Source organism: Pleurodeles waltl, chromosome 5 (assembly GCF_031143425.1).
Source record: "Pleurodeles waltl isolate 20211129_DDA chromosome 5, aPleWal1.hap1.20221129, whole genome shotgun sequence".
Taxonomy (NCBI): Eukaryota; Metazoa; Chordata; class Amphibia; order Caudata; family Salamandridae; genus Pleurodeles; species Pleurodeles waltl.
This window is the reverse complement of record NC_090444.1, coordinates 1,816,303,321-1,816,318,571: the sequence shown is the minus strand read 5'-3', so window position 1 is coordinate 1,816,318,571 and position 15,251 is coordinate 1,816,303,321.

Sequence of the window (15,251 nt, the reverse complement as noted above, 5' to 3'; positions counted from 1 at the left end):
AGTACATTAGTGAGGAGTTTGGGTGATAGGGGAGAGTGTGAGGGTGGGGGTGTGTGATAGCATGCAGGTAGGGTGGGGGATATGATAGTTACGAATTGACTTACCAGTGTCCATTCCTCCACCGTCTCCTCCGAGGCCCTCTGGATGCATGATGGTCAAGACTTGCTCCTCCCATGTTGTTAGTTGTGGGGGAGGAGGTGGGGGTCCGCCGCCAGTCCGCTGAACCGCGATGTTGTGCCTGGAGACCGCTGAACGCACCTTCCCCCGTAGGTCGTTCCACCTCTTCCTGAAGTCCTCCCGATTTCTTGGATGCTGTCCCACAGCGTTGACCCTGTCCACGATTCTTCGCTATAGCTCCATCTTCCTGGCTATGGATGTGTGCTGCACCTGTGAGCCAAATAGCTGTGGCTCTACCCCTAGGAGGAAATCCTAGGGGTAGAGCCACAGCTATTTGACCCTCAGCTCCTCCTCGGAAAAGCGGGGGTGTCTTTGGCGTGACATGGGGTGGTGTGTGTGATGTGTGGGGCGGTGTGAGTGTTGATGTGTGTGGTGATGTGTAGTGGTGTGTGGTGTTTTGTGGGTGGATGTTGTGTGGGTGATGGTGTTGTGTGCCTCTGTGTGGTGGGATTGTCTATTCTGTGCTGTCTCTCTGGCCTTCGTGAATACATTTTGGTCGTAGGGGTTTGTGGGTGATGTGGGTTTGTGTTTTATATAGTGTTGGGTGTGTGGGAGTGGTGTTTTTATGTGTATCAGGTGTGTGTATTTGGAATTGTCCAATGTGGCAGTGTTTTGGAGATGTGTGTGTATTTTGAGCGCGGCGGTGTGTACCGCCAATGGAATACCGCGGTTGATAGACCGCCGCGTGGATTCGTGTATCGTAATAGCATGGGCGTGTTTCTGTTGGCGTGGAGGTGGAGGTTTTGTTTTTGCCAGTTTATCATTGACCTTTGGTGTGGCGGACTTGTGTGGGTGTCTGAATTTCGGCTGGTTCAGAGATGTGGGTCATAATAGCTGTGGCGGAATTCCGCGGCCGCGGCGGTGTATTGGCGGTCTTCTGCACGGCGGTAAGCGGCTTTTACCACCAATGTTGTAATGACCCCCATAGTTTTGCTCCGCCTGATTCAGAGTGTGTAGTTTTTTCTACACTCAGTTTTTCAGGGTGTGTGAGAATCATTACTGATTATTCCAGTCGCTGGTAATTCTGGCCAGAAAATCACAAGGCTTTGGCTGCTGCAACTTTTCCCCCCTTTTAAGTTCGAGCATGGCAGCGCGCAAGCACTGCTTTTTCCGACGTGTTAGTATGTATCTGGGCTTTTAACCGTGCCCACCTCACATCCATCACTATCACTCGTTCATGGGCTTGCCTTCAAAAATGCTTTGATGACATTGGTAAATGGTTTACGTTTGTCCCGCCTTGGGGAGGTTTAGTTACCGCCTTGGCCATCAGCCCTGTTACATGGCTCATTGCACTTTTGCCGATAAGTTTGACTGCAAGCGAACTTCTTTTTCCCTTTGTGTCTCTTCACACCGGTGCTAATGGCGGCCGTAGCGCAGTGAATTGGCTGGCTTATGTGAAACTGTTTTACTTTTCATTTTCATTTTAAGTGGCAAGAAAAATCCGGTTAGAAGCTTACTACACTAATAGCTCTAACTTGAGCAAATGCGAGTCCCATTGCACTGCAAATGCTTGTTAGGTTTGGCGTTAGCCAAAACCTTTTTATTTCACTAAATGTGTATGCACAATATGCTTTCAGCCAGTCCTCTTCATCCATTGGTGTGTTGTTGTGTCATTCATATATTTCTTTTCCGACTACACCAAACAACATAGGGGACCGTGGTCAGCCCACTTCAGCGATTGGTTAATTTCACTGTGAGTGACAGCATTCCGATCTTTCGAACGGAGCACAGCACATCCTCACACTGCTCCTCCTTCCAGAAAAAAATACTTTCCCCTTCCCTCTCATACTCCTCCCACCACACCCCCTCATGCCAACAACAGGTCCTGCATATGGAGCAGGCGGTAAATGTATGAGTTAAACCGCACTGAATTTGGAATTGCGTGTGGTTTTATGACCGGAAAACTCAGTCCTTCTTGGCAGGTCCCCATTTCCTGGCTTTGTTCGCAATTGCATGATACTGGTGTGTATTCACCCCATGGTGATGGTAAAAGAGCATGCAATTTACTGTTACCCCAAGTACCGTGCAACTTGTTATTAGGCCTACACTGGTGATAGCCCAGTAGACAGTATCTCCTTGTTCCTGCCTCCACTGCCTCCTGTTTGTGTCCCGCTCATCCCAACTGTTGGTGCTCAGCCCTCTGCTATAGCCCTGTTACCTTGAGGAGCTACGAGGGAAGCATGCATTGCTGTTGCATGTACCACATTTCTATCTGTGTGTAAGCCTGAGATAATCGTTCTATTATTCAAAAGTGTAAGCAATTGGGTCTGCCAATGTTTGATCAAAAATAGGGCCAAACAATTCATTTACCATCCTTTTTCCAAATGTATTGGCATTGGCGTCCCGCACTAGCAGCTGAGTTTGTGACTATTAATCTTTGCGAGATTGTCCTAGCAACGTGTACGCATCTTGATAGATTCTGTGGGCGTGGCCAGGGTGCACATAGCAGGGGTCTGTGATTGGATGGATGGATGGACGGATGAATGGATGCATTTGCAGTATGACTCAGTCCCAGTCTTCTGAAGGATAAGTCAGCTAGAGAGTGAGATCATGGGTGGTTAATAAGGCTCCTTGGAGACTGGTGCTTTGCACGCCTCAGGGTGTGCCCCTGGCAAAGGCTACAAGCCTGATAAATGAGCGATAGATTCAGTCTGAGATGCTGGTGTCTCTGGCACTCCTCCAAGTCTAACGCACAGAGTAGCAAACAACCTTTTCATGACACAGCATCTGGAATCCAGGAGGAGTATAGGCGGGCAGTAATGTTGGGTCACCAGTGCTTCATTTGAGCCAGTCTTTGCAGCTGGGGACACCGGCACATTTGTTTGAGGACTGGAACTTATTTTTGCATCATTAGACTTTGAACAAGAAAGAGAAGGGCTGAAAAGGAAAAAAAGGACGAGGAAGAGAATGACAGAACAGTGACAATGGGAGAAAGCGGGGATAGAAAAGATACCACAAGAGTGAAATAAAGGGGCAGGCAGTGTAGAGTGGTGGATGAAATCTGCATGTGGTGGAACCAAGAATAAAAAGCCTTGGTATTTGGTAAATCCAACATTTGGCAGGCCCCCTGTAGTGGGAACGGCTATCTAGTGAAATGAATCCAAAGAACAAATGTTTATTTCGAAAATCAGGAACCCACAACAGCAGGAGCCGCCAGCTCAGAGGACTGGAGAATGAATAGTTTCACCAGTTCTAAGAACCTGCTGAGTGTTCCAAAGAATCTTTAATACATAAGCACAAGCTAAAGGCATATCAACAATGCAAAGAAGAAATGAAACATGCAATTGCTAAATGAAAGAACAAAGTTCATAAACATAACTAAGGGCCATATGTACGAACACTTTTTCCCATAGACTCAGAATGGGAAAAAACCTTTGCTACATCTGGCCCTAAGAACCTATTCCCATATTACATCACCCCCTTCCATACACATTTAAAAAGTAATAAATCCCTTCCATACACATTTAAAAACTAATATCAACCCCCTTCCATACACATTTAAAAACTAATATAATTAAACATCATGACATTTTGCAGGTAACCTCACAGTTCTGGAAATGCAAATTTTTCCATCTCCTTCTGCCTTAGCGAAAGGAACATTGGGGGTTATTACAACTTTGGAGGAGGTGTTAATCCGTCCCAAAAGTGACGGATTACGAATTCCATAGGATATAATGGACTCGTAATACGGCTGGTGGTATATCCGTCACTTTACCGTCACTTTTGGGATGGATTAACACCTCCTCCAAAGTTGTAATAACCCCCATTGTCTGAAAGAGAAACCTCTTGATTAACAACTGGAGCATTACTTTCTTGTCTAAGAGAGGTGTTAGTTCCTGAATCCATTGTCTTTGTATAACAGTTCACATCAGTAGATAATATAGAGTCCTCTGCATCATTGCTATGACATGTGTTTTGGTAAATCTCAGCTTGAGCTTCAGAGATGGGTACAACACTATCTTTGTTCCGCCATCCTTTCCCTTGTGACAGTACTGGCGCTTTACTAGTTTTGATGTGTCTCATAAATGTTTGTCATTTTGGCTTCCCCAATAATAAAAATATCTACCAGTAGAAATCCTTTCCTCCAAAAACTTTCCCACATCCAAATGAGAAGAAATGGCCGGTTTGACGCCCTTCTTTGAGAATACGATTTGCCCTCTCAACAAGTTCATTAGAAGCAGGACTGTACATTGCAATTTGTACATGTGTAATATCTAAACTGCTCATAAAAATGTTCATTTCTCTGGACACAAAATACATATCATTATCTGTTACTATACATTGCAGGCACCCTTCAGTCAAAAATATAATTCTAAGGAAATCAGTAGCTGACTTTGCATTTGGGAGATTCCATGAAAGAATAATATATCCACTTCGAGAAATAATCCAGCAACACAATTAAGTAATTTGGTTGAGCAGGCAGTAAAATGAATGGACCTGAAAAATCCATTGCATCTTTCACCCAGGGCCCTGCTGGAAGCAGCACTGGGATAAGGGGTTTATTGGAAGTCTTCCAACACTTGCCAGAAATAATGCATAATGGACATTTATCAGTTATGACTGAAACTGTTGTTTCTAAGACTGCCCACCGAGAACGTTGTTGCAGTTTTTTGCAATTGGACGAAATCCCCAGATGGCCATCATGAGCAATCATTGTTAATTTGTGTCTTCAGCTGTAAGGGGGAACAACAAGATTATTGCGCACAAAATTTGATTCTCACAAGTAAGTTCAGACGAAACCTGCCCGAAACAGCGTAGTTCTACAGGCTGTGATTTGCTTGATGGCCACACAACCTTTAAGTAATGAAAAACTTTCTGTAAAATGTCATCATTGGCAGTGGCAGAAGTCCATTCACTCTTAGAAATGGTACCATTACTCATAGCAACAACAGCCACTACTGCCACCATACATTCCTCATCGCTGTCATCCATACTCTCTGAATTTGACAACAGTAAACAAAGAAGGAATCCAAATATTGTACTAGAAAAACATCCTTTACTTAACCCCCAAATGAACCATGAACATATTTATATGGTCTTATTAACAGCATAAACAAAATCACAAATGCGTTGGCAATCTTGGTCAAATGAAGAATTCATCCCAACTCATAATGAGGTCCAAAGTTCTAGAAGCAACAGCTACTGTGTTTTCATGCTCATTGACCCACTGCCCCAAAACAGCTCCTATACATCAACAGTAATACTTGCATAAACCTAAGAAAAATCTTAGTGTATCTTTGTCCGCCGGAGTTGCCACATTTGTAATAGCTTCTACAGTACAGGTTTTAGTTTTAATTCCAGCCTTTGATATTGTGTGACCTAGGTACTCCACCTCCCTAACCATCAAGGTGCACTTTTCGAGCTTCAATGCCATGCATCTTTCTTTTAAAGTTTTAAAAACTTTTCAGAATGACTAAATGCTCTACTGCAGCTGTGGTAAGCACAAAAATATCATCTTGATGCTGAAAAGAGTGTCCATCTTCTTCTGAAAGACACTCGCTGCCAAAGCACGACCAAACGGCAGTCTTAAATATTTGTATACACCGTAAGGTGTAACAAAAGTAGTTAATGGTGGTGAGTCAGGACTGAGGGAAATTTGGTGGTATGCCAAATGAAGGTCTATAGTGAAAAAATACTTGGCATTCCCAATATTAGCAATCATTTCTTGAATACAAGGTAAAGGGTAGTAATCCACCAATATGTTTTGGTTGAGTAACCGCAGGTCGACAGATAATCTTAACTTGCCTGAACGTTTCTTGGTCAGAACAACTGGAGAAACCCACTCAGAAGAATCAGTGGTGGCAATTACACATTCTGAGGTGAGTCTCTCCAGGAGTCTTTCAAATCTTCTCTCAAATTTATGGGTACAGGTCGCACTTTGTAAGCAACTGATGAAACTTTTTTTTAACTTGATGATGTGCTCAAATTCGTGTTCTGTACCAGTGCAATTTTTTAAAACACCAGAAAATTTGTTCAGCATATATTGTCTAACTTCAAGTTTAGAATTTACGGACAATATAGGTATATCTCCTAGTACAATTGGTTCTTCATGTCTGGGGCATAAATAAATACCTAATTTAGCTAAATCCACCCATCCGACCATGTCTCGCCCCTTGACAGCAACATATACTTTGGGTGAAATCTCCCTGTTCAAACACTGCAGTGATGCCATAAAGTAACCTAATATTTCAACTTCCTGCTCTCCAAATGCTTTGGGATTAATATCTGGTGAAATAAGCTTGGTGTCACTAGGCCACTATTTAAAGAAAGTAAAATCTGCAAGTATTTTGACTGGCGCACCAGAATTTGCCATTACGGTGAGCGTTTTACCATCTATAGTTGCCTGACAAAGTGGCCCCTGATCCTTCTATTGAGAATGAGAGATAGGCATGTCTATTGATAAAAGAACATTAGAAAGTCTATCTGCACATTCCTCTATGTCTAGAGATTTATCGTGTACATTCACACTGCAAATTTTTACTTTATCAAAGGTAGTAGAAGAACTCTTGCAGACTGCTTGAAAGAACTCTTGCAGACACTTTCAAGCAGTCTGCAAGAGTTCTTCGTGACAATCTTTGCGACAATGTTTGCAACAACGATTACATTTCCTCCCTACAACAGGGCATGCAGGGTAATTTCCCATATGGTTTCTATAACCACATCTATAACAATTGCTAATTCCTTTCTTAAATCCAGTGCTCCTATTAACAGCAAAAATCATGGAATCTTCCGAAATGCAATTAACTGGTGAACAGCCAGCTCGATTACAATTCTGAAGAGTTCCTTGGTTCGACATGACCTGAGTCCTTATGATAGATCTCTCAATACTTTTGCGATATGAATAGTTTCAGTCAGGGCTGGACTTCTGCACACCAGTAGTCTTGCTTGCACTTTCTTAGAAGAACAGTTAAACACAAATTGATCTCTCATATAGATGCCAACATTGTTTTTGAATTCACATTTAGATGCTAAAACTCTCAACGTTGCAATAAACTCTTCAGCTGTTTCTTCAGATGACTGTTTACATTTGAAGAAATTGTGCCTTTCAAGAAGAACACTTGGTTCTTCCTAGTACTGTTTGCTCATTCTTGCTTCCGCTTCCAAATTAGTGTTCCAGGGTGCATTTTCCTCTGTTTGCGCTGGGACAACAGGTAAGTTATAGAATACTCTTAGTCTAGCAATCCCTATATGACAGAACAAGAGAGCAGTTTTCCTAGCTTGAGCATAATCAACAGCATCTATGGCAGTGATGTAAGTCTTGAATATGCGTAACCACTACCTCCACTTTATGTCAGGTTTTCCTTTGTAAGAAAGGAGGCAGATGCTCCCTAAACTGTGGCCATAATCAGCAAAATTCACAGAAAATGCTCTCACTCGAAGATTGAAAAATTACTTGAAAAATTACTAGAAATAGTTTTATGAACAATAAATCCGCTGAGAACGTTATATATGATGAAATAATAACACATTAACCAGAAATTTTCACAGAAAATGCTTCTCACCTGAAGAGTTAAAAATGTATTTGAAATAGTTCTGTGAACGATAAATCTGTTGAGAACGTCGTATTTGATTAATAGTCTGGTGAACGATAAACCTGCTGAGAACCTCGTATTTGCGTCCATTACTTACCTTAATGGCATTACTCCTAGTCCTACTCCCTCGCCTTCCTTTAAACCAATGAGGCTTCCTGCCTCCCCATAGACCCTCCTTTCCCCTTAAAACCCCCTCCCCACCCCCACCACCTCCTGTACACAAACAAGCCCAAGCAGCAACTCAGGCGGTCTGTACCGGGAGGGCGGGAGGGAACGGAAAGGAAGGCGAGGGAGGAGGACTAGGAGTAATGCCATTAACGTAAGTAATGGACCCATTACCTCCGTCCCTCCCTCGCCTTCCTTTAAACCAATGAGACATAGCAAGAGAAAACAGGAGACGGACACTGAGTTGCCATAAGTTTAATCACAATCAATAAAGACCACCGAGTCCCCACCCCCGTATTACATCATAGAGGATAAGACACGGTGACCCAATACTGACTCCAAATTGCCCAAGTCCGCCAGCCTATAATGACGAACAAAGGTCGAAGGTGAGGCCCAAGTGGCGGCCCTGCAAATTTCCACCACAGAAGCACCCTGAAGCTCAGCCACCGTAGCCGCCATACCCCTGGTAGAACGGCCCTGAATCCCTTGGGGAGGAACCACCCCTTTCAAAGAATAAGCCAGCAGTATCAACGAGCGAACTCACCGACTCAAAGACGCTGTGGAAGGTTTCTCACCCTTCCGGGCCGGACCAAAATTCACAAAAAGAGAATCACCCTTACGGAAAGGTGCCACTATTTGCAGATATTCCAACAAGGCCCTGCGCACATCAAAAGAATGCAACCGAACCTCCTCATCCGAGGAAAGATTCGGACAAAACGAAGGAAGGATGACCTCCTGGCGAGCATGGAAAGACAAATTCACCTTCGGAGCAAAAGAAGGAACCGGAACAAGCACCACATGATCCGGAAAAACCTTACAAAAAGGAAACAAGCAGGCCAAGGCCCCCAATTCCCCCAAACGGCGGGCTGAAGTAATGGGCACCAGAAAAAAGTCTTCAAAGACAGATGACGCAAGTCACGGTCCCCCAGAGGTTCAAAAGGGGCGACAGTCAACGCATCCAAAACCAAGGAAAGATCCCAGGAAGGAAAAGAATGCACCGGGTGAGGAAACAAGTTAAGAAGACCTTGAAAAAACCGAGGCATCAAGTGACCCTCATCAGACAGATTACGCCAAGGACCCCTAAAAGCCTGAATCGCTGCCCACTGCACCCGTAGAGAAGCCACCGACAACCCCAATTGGGCACCATCCTGTAAAAATTGCATCACATCAAAAATAGAAGTGGACATAGGATCCAACTTATGCCGGAAACACCAAGAAGAAAAAACTCTCCACTGTCTACCATAAGACAGCAAAGTGGAACGCCGTCGGGAAGCCAGCAAAGTAGAACTCAAAGCTACCGGCACTCCCAAACCCATCAAACCCCGTCGTTCAACTTCCAGGCCGTCAAGTGCAACCTCCTCAACGACCCCTTCGAGAGGCAAGGAAACTCCAGAGGCGACGGACAAAGAGGAAGAGTCCACACTTGACCTGCCGCCATCAACTGAAGCAACGGAAACCAATTTGCCCTCGGCCAATGGGGCGCAATCAAGATAACCCTGGCTCCCAAACGACGTACCCTCAACAGAAACGCCCGGGGCAACTGAAATGGTGGGAAAGCGTACAAAAGACCCCTAGTCCAAGGACACGACATCCCGTCCACCTCCCAAGCCTGATGACAACGAAACCGGGAGCAAAAGCGACTGAGCTTCGCATTCTCTGGAGACGCAAACACATCTACCACCGGAAGACCCCAGCGGTGAACTAGATGAAGAAACAGTGACCACCGGAGGGAGAAAAGCTGTGAGGAAGAAATCACCCTGCTCAGAAGATCCGCCCGAACATTGACCACCCCCTGAATGTAGGTGGCACGCAGGGAGAGAACCCATTCCTGAGCCCAAACAAAAATCTTTCTCGCCAGATGGAACAGAGCCCTCGACCGGGTCCCCCCACCGGTTCACATAAGCTTTGGTCAACAAGTTGTCTGTCCGAATAAGAACCGCAACCCCTTTCAGGGAGACCTGAAAATGAATCAGAGCCAACAACACCGCCTTCAACTCTCGCCAATTCGAAGAGCGTCTGGCCTCCATTGGTGACCAAAACCCCTGAATCTGCGCCGACCCCATCCAAGCCCCCCAACCGGAGAGGCTGGCATCCGTCGTCACCACCACTGGGAGCGGATGAGATAAAGACACCCCTACCTGAAGATGAGTGGACACCAGCCACCACCCCAACTCCCTGCGAGCCAACCCTGACACCGGAACCCGAGTCAGCAGAGAAGCGGACCCTGGAGACCAATGACTCAGGAACCAGTTCATCAGGCAAAGAAGATGGAACCGTGCCCAGGGAACCAGAAAAATCACAGACGCCAAATGACCCTGCAGGCATAACCACAGAAGCGCCCGGGGAGCAGACTGCGACACGATCGACCTCACCAGGGACTGGAGGACCAACAACCGCTTCTCCGACACAGTCACCAAACCTTGACGAGTCAGAAACTGAGCCCCTAGAAACACCAGATCTTGGGAAGGGACCAAATCTGACTTCCCCCAGTTGACCAAAAACCCGTGGTTTTGCAGGACCACCAGAACCCGGGCCACATGCCTCCGCAACTGCTCCCGAGAGGGCGCATGGATTAGAATATCGTCCAGATAAGGATGAATAAACATCCCTTCTGAATGCAGAAGAGCCACCAGAGGGGCCAGCACCTTGGTGAAAATGCGGGGAGAGGACTTGAGGCCGAAAGGCAGAACACAAAACTGATAATGCTCCAGGCCTACTGCAAAACGGAGGAACCGATGAGAAGACCGAGCCACTGGAACATGCAGGTAAGCATCCTGCAGATCCAGAGATGCCAGGAAATCCCCCTGACTGACCAGAGGAAATATAGGGGGTCATTCCGGGGCCGCGAATGGAGGAAGCACCGCCAACAGGCTGGCGGTGCTTCCCTGCCCATTCTGACCGCGGCGGTAAAGCCGCGGTCAGAAAACCGGGTCCGGCGGTTTCCCGCCGGATTTCCCCCGGCTGGGCTAATCCACCAGGGCAGCGCTGCAAGCAGCGCTGCCCAGGGGATTCTGACCCCCTTCCCGCCAGCCTGTTTCTGGCGGTTTATACTGCCAGGAAGAGGCTGGTGGGAACGTGTGTCCTGGGGCCCCTGGGGGCCCCTGCACTGCCCATGCCACTGGCATGGGCAGTGCAGGGGCCCCCTAACAGGGCCTCATTAAGCTTTTCACTGTCTGCTTAGCAGACAGTGAAAAGCGCAACGGGTGCAACTGCACCCGTCGCACCCCCGCAACACCGCCGGCTCCATTCGGAGCCGGCTTCTGTGTTGCAGGGCTCCTTCCCGCTGGGCCGGCGGGCACTACCTTGGGTAGCGCCCGCCGGCCCAGCGGGAAGGTCTGAATGGCACCAGCGGTCTTTTGACCGCCGTGCGGCCAAATGGCGGTTCCCGCCGGAGTCAGAATGACCCCCATAGTCTGAATGGACAGCATACGGAAATGTACTGTCCTGATCCAGGAATTCACCCCTTTCAGATTGAGGACAGACCAAACACCCCCTGACACCTTCTGAACCAGAAATAATATTGAATAAGAGCCCAGACCTCTTTCCCCCACAGGAACTCGGGAAATGGCCCCCTTGAGAAGCAAGTCCCGGACCCCATCCAACAATGCCTGTCTCTGTGCCCCGACAGCAGGGAGAGGAGTGGGAAGAACCCCGGAATCTGGAGGCACCATATCGAAATCTATGGCGTAGCCATTGTCCACAATGTCCAGCACCCAACGATCGCTGACACTCTCCTGCCATACTGGAAGAAAGTGCCTCAGCCGTCCTCCAACCTGCCCTATGCCAGGCCCACAGTGATTGTCAGGACCCCTTCTGGAACCCACCCCGGTTCGAAGGGGCAGACTTCTTAGGAGAAAAACGGGGCTGAAAACGACGTTTCCTGAAAGAAAAAGACTTGGAATCCATCTTGGGAGAAGAGCGTGAATGCTTCCTCCACCCCTTGCCAGAAGCAGAACCACCTTTGTAAGGCAAGGCATGTTTCCTCTCCTTAAACGCCTTGGAAAGCATGGAAGGCAACTGATCACCAAACAAACTACGCCCTTCAAAAGGCAGTCTCAGGAGAGCAGATTTCTCCCCAGGATCCGCCTTCCATGACCTCAACCAGAGGGACCTACGAGCCCCAATCAAAGCTTCCGATGCCAGAGCCGAAGTACGGACCACATCAGAAGACATGTCAGCCAGCAACCTGGCCTGCTGCTCCATGACAGCCAGAAGTTCTGAGCACTCTGAACCTTCCTGAACTGCCACCGCCAGTTTGTCAAAATCCTGCACCAGAGATTGGGCAGAATAAGCCGTATATATACCCGCTCTGAGGGCCAGATTCTCCGCCGCAAAAGCCCTCTTGAGACCAGAATCCACCTTACGGTCAGTGGCATCCGTAGGTACACAATCCTCCGGATTGACCGCCGTCTTGCCAATCAGGGTCGCCAAAATGGAATCCAGACGAACAGAGCGAGGTAACACATCCTCCCCCTCCAGTAAGTATAGTTTCTGAAGGAATCGTGGCACTAAAGCCTTATCCACATCTTTCCATTCCTGAAACACCATATCCTTCACAGGTCCCTGAAAAGGCATGGCAAACTTAGAAGGCGTTTGATACTGAGGGAACAAATGCAAATCCGATCCTGCAGGCTGAAAAACAGGAAAACCTAAATTGTCCCGGACATGCGACATCACTTCCCACATCTCTTCCCTGGAGACATATATCCCACCAGAAGAAGTAGATAGAGCGTCATCATCCTCATCTGCCGAAGAGGACCTCTCCGCAGTCCAAGGAGGACGGTCCGCCTTAGAACGACCAGGCCTGGCCACCCCTGCCTGGAGAGCCCGAGAGACAGCTACCTCAATCATGTCCTGAACCTCTTCTCTGGACATGAGTGGCGCAGAAGCCCCTCCCGAAACCTGGCGACCCCCAGGCGTGGAAACGGGAGCATCACCCTCCTCCCCTGATGAGGAGGAAGAAGAAACAATCCTGCGTCGTTTGGCAGGTACCTTCGGCATGATATCCAACATAAGTGCCATCCACAGGACCCCAACCTAGTTAAATACCAGAGAAAGACCCTCTTCTGAAAAAGAACCAGCAAATGAAAACACCCAAACAATTACTCAAAAATGGGTTAAAAACGCAGGCAGAACGCCCGTCCTACCGCCAAATTGCCGAAAATTCAAACCGGCACCTCAGTGCAGCTCCGCGAGCCGAGAAACCGGAAACTGTAGCCCCAGCCGCAAAGAGCCGACCGACCTCGTCAGCCGACTCCTAGGACGCGTCTCCAAAGCAGCTATGCCCGCCTCTTGAAGACGCGACCGCCAGGAGCCCTCCTCGAGGAGCTCCGCACCTCGAGGAGTGCAGAAACGAAGACCCCCAGGCCCCGCCGTGGAGGAAGGTAGAAGGTAAGTCTAGCGGGGCTAGACAAAAAAGAACAGGAGGTGGTGGGGGCAGGGGTTTTTTTTAAGGGAAAGGGAGGGTCAATGGGGAGGCAGGAAGCCTCATTGGTTTAAAGGAAGGCGAGGGAGGGACGGGAGGTAATGATGAGATAGCAGTATGTGACAAGAAACACTCCCCGATCCATAGCGTAAACAATAACTTGCCCCAATAAAATATGGCGTCAACATGTTGGGGGTTGAGCAAAGGATCTTGGGGCTCCCAAAACATCAGTAGGCAACAGCGCGTGGACTTGTGTGCGCAGGTACGAGCATGGATTTCTGCAAGCAGGTAAGGACCGCCGGAGCTGTAAGCACTGCGAGTGCTCTTACAAACATAAACAACATGTATGTCAGTTGGGGCCTGACCGTTGAAGTCTGACAGCGCGTAATGGCAATTCAGCTCAGAATCTGCTTAGTTTACAATCCATCCTCGAGTAACATTAAAAATCAAGTAAACTCACAGCAAAAATGTAGGACGTCTCAGGCCACGCGATTCTCAGAATTATCTGTAGTATTTCATTTTATTCCTTCCTGGTTGAAATATGCATAGGAATGCTGTAGGTGGGTTCAAGATTTGATACAAGACAAAGTTCTCAACCCCACTCTTGGTACCATAAAATGTACTAGGAACAGCTATCTAAGGAAATGTATCCAAAGAACAAATGTTGAGAATGGACATATGATTTATTTTTTTCTGAAAATCAGGAACCCACACCAGCAGGAACCTCCTGGAAGGTCAGAGGACTGGAGAATTAATTGTTTCACCAGTTCTAAGAACTTGCTGAGTGTTCTAAAGAATGTTAAATCCATAAGCACAACCTAAGGGCATATCAGCAGAGCAAAGAAGAAATGAAATACACAAATGCTAAATGAAATAACACAGTTAACAAACCTAACTAAGTACCTAATCCCATATTACACAAGCCACAGACTTCTGAGAAAAAGTTTGGGCACCAGCACTTCTTATTTTACAAATTAAGCACTGTGGGTTACTACTTAGGGACAGGAACTCTGCGTGCAGTCTAATTACTGGGTCGTCCCAGTTAGCTCAGCACTAGCAGTCAGGTTCAGGGCATGCTTAGATGGGATTCTGACTATATTCAAATCTGCATAATTTGGCAGGGTATAAAGGACAGGGTCCACAGTCATGATGTGAGCTGTGACAGAGCGTCTGCAATGCAAAAAACGAAGCATCCACATATAAAAACAAGTTTTATTAATGGTAACATTAGCTCACATTGGGTAGCTGGCTTGAGCAGGGAGGCAATCATTACAGGAAATGCATAGGGTGTTGTATGTACAAAAACAAACAAGAAGCAATAAGGACATTAAGAAAGTGGAAATAATTAGTAGGAAAAAATAAAACAAAAATGAAGAAAATCAGACAAGAGGCTTAGAAGTTATTTGAAAATGGAAAACTTCCATTGAAGAATAATTGGAAGATGGAAATACTGCCAAAAACGTCCAAATGATCTCTCAAGGTTTGACCAATATCTGGCCCATTTAAGGGCTATCCCACCAAACTTGAGGGAAACTTGTAAGTTGCATCCATGAAGCACTTCTGGGAGTTGGATTTAGCCCAGGGATACCCTCTGTGAGTGTCAAACATCTAGTCCAAGCAGGGCAAGAAGACCAAGAGGGGCACAGGGCCCTTGTGCTAGAGTAGGTGTAGCAATAGTTTAATTGAAGATTTCGATGTTTGGACACAGACATTGTTTAGGAGACTGAAGAGGTCCATAGGGTGATGGTCTACATCTGATGATGGCTCCATGAGGTTGAAGAGGTCCATAGGGTGATGGTCTACATCTGATGATGGCTCCATGAGGTTGAAGAGGTCCATAGGGTGATGGTCTACATCTGATGATGGCTCCATGAGGTTGAAGAGGTCCATAGGGTGATGGTCTACATCTGATGATGGCTCCATGAGGTTGAAGAGGTCCATAGGGTGATGGT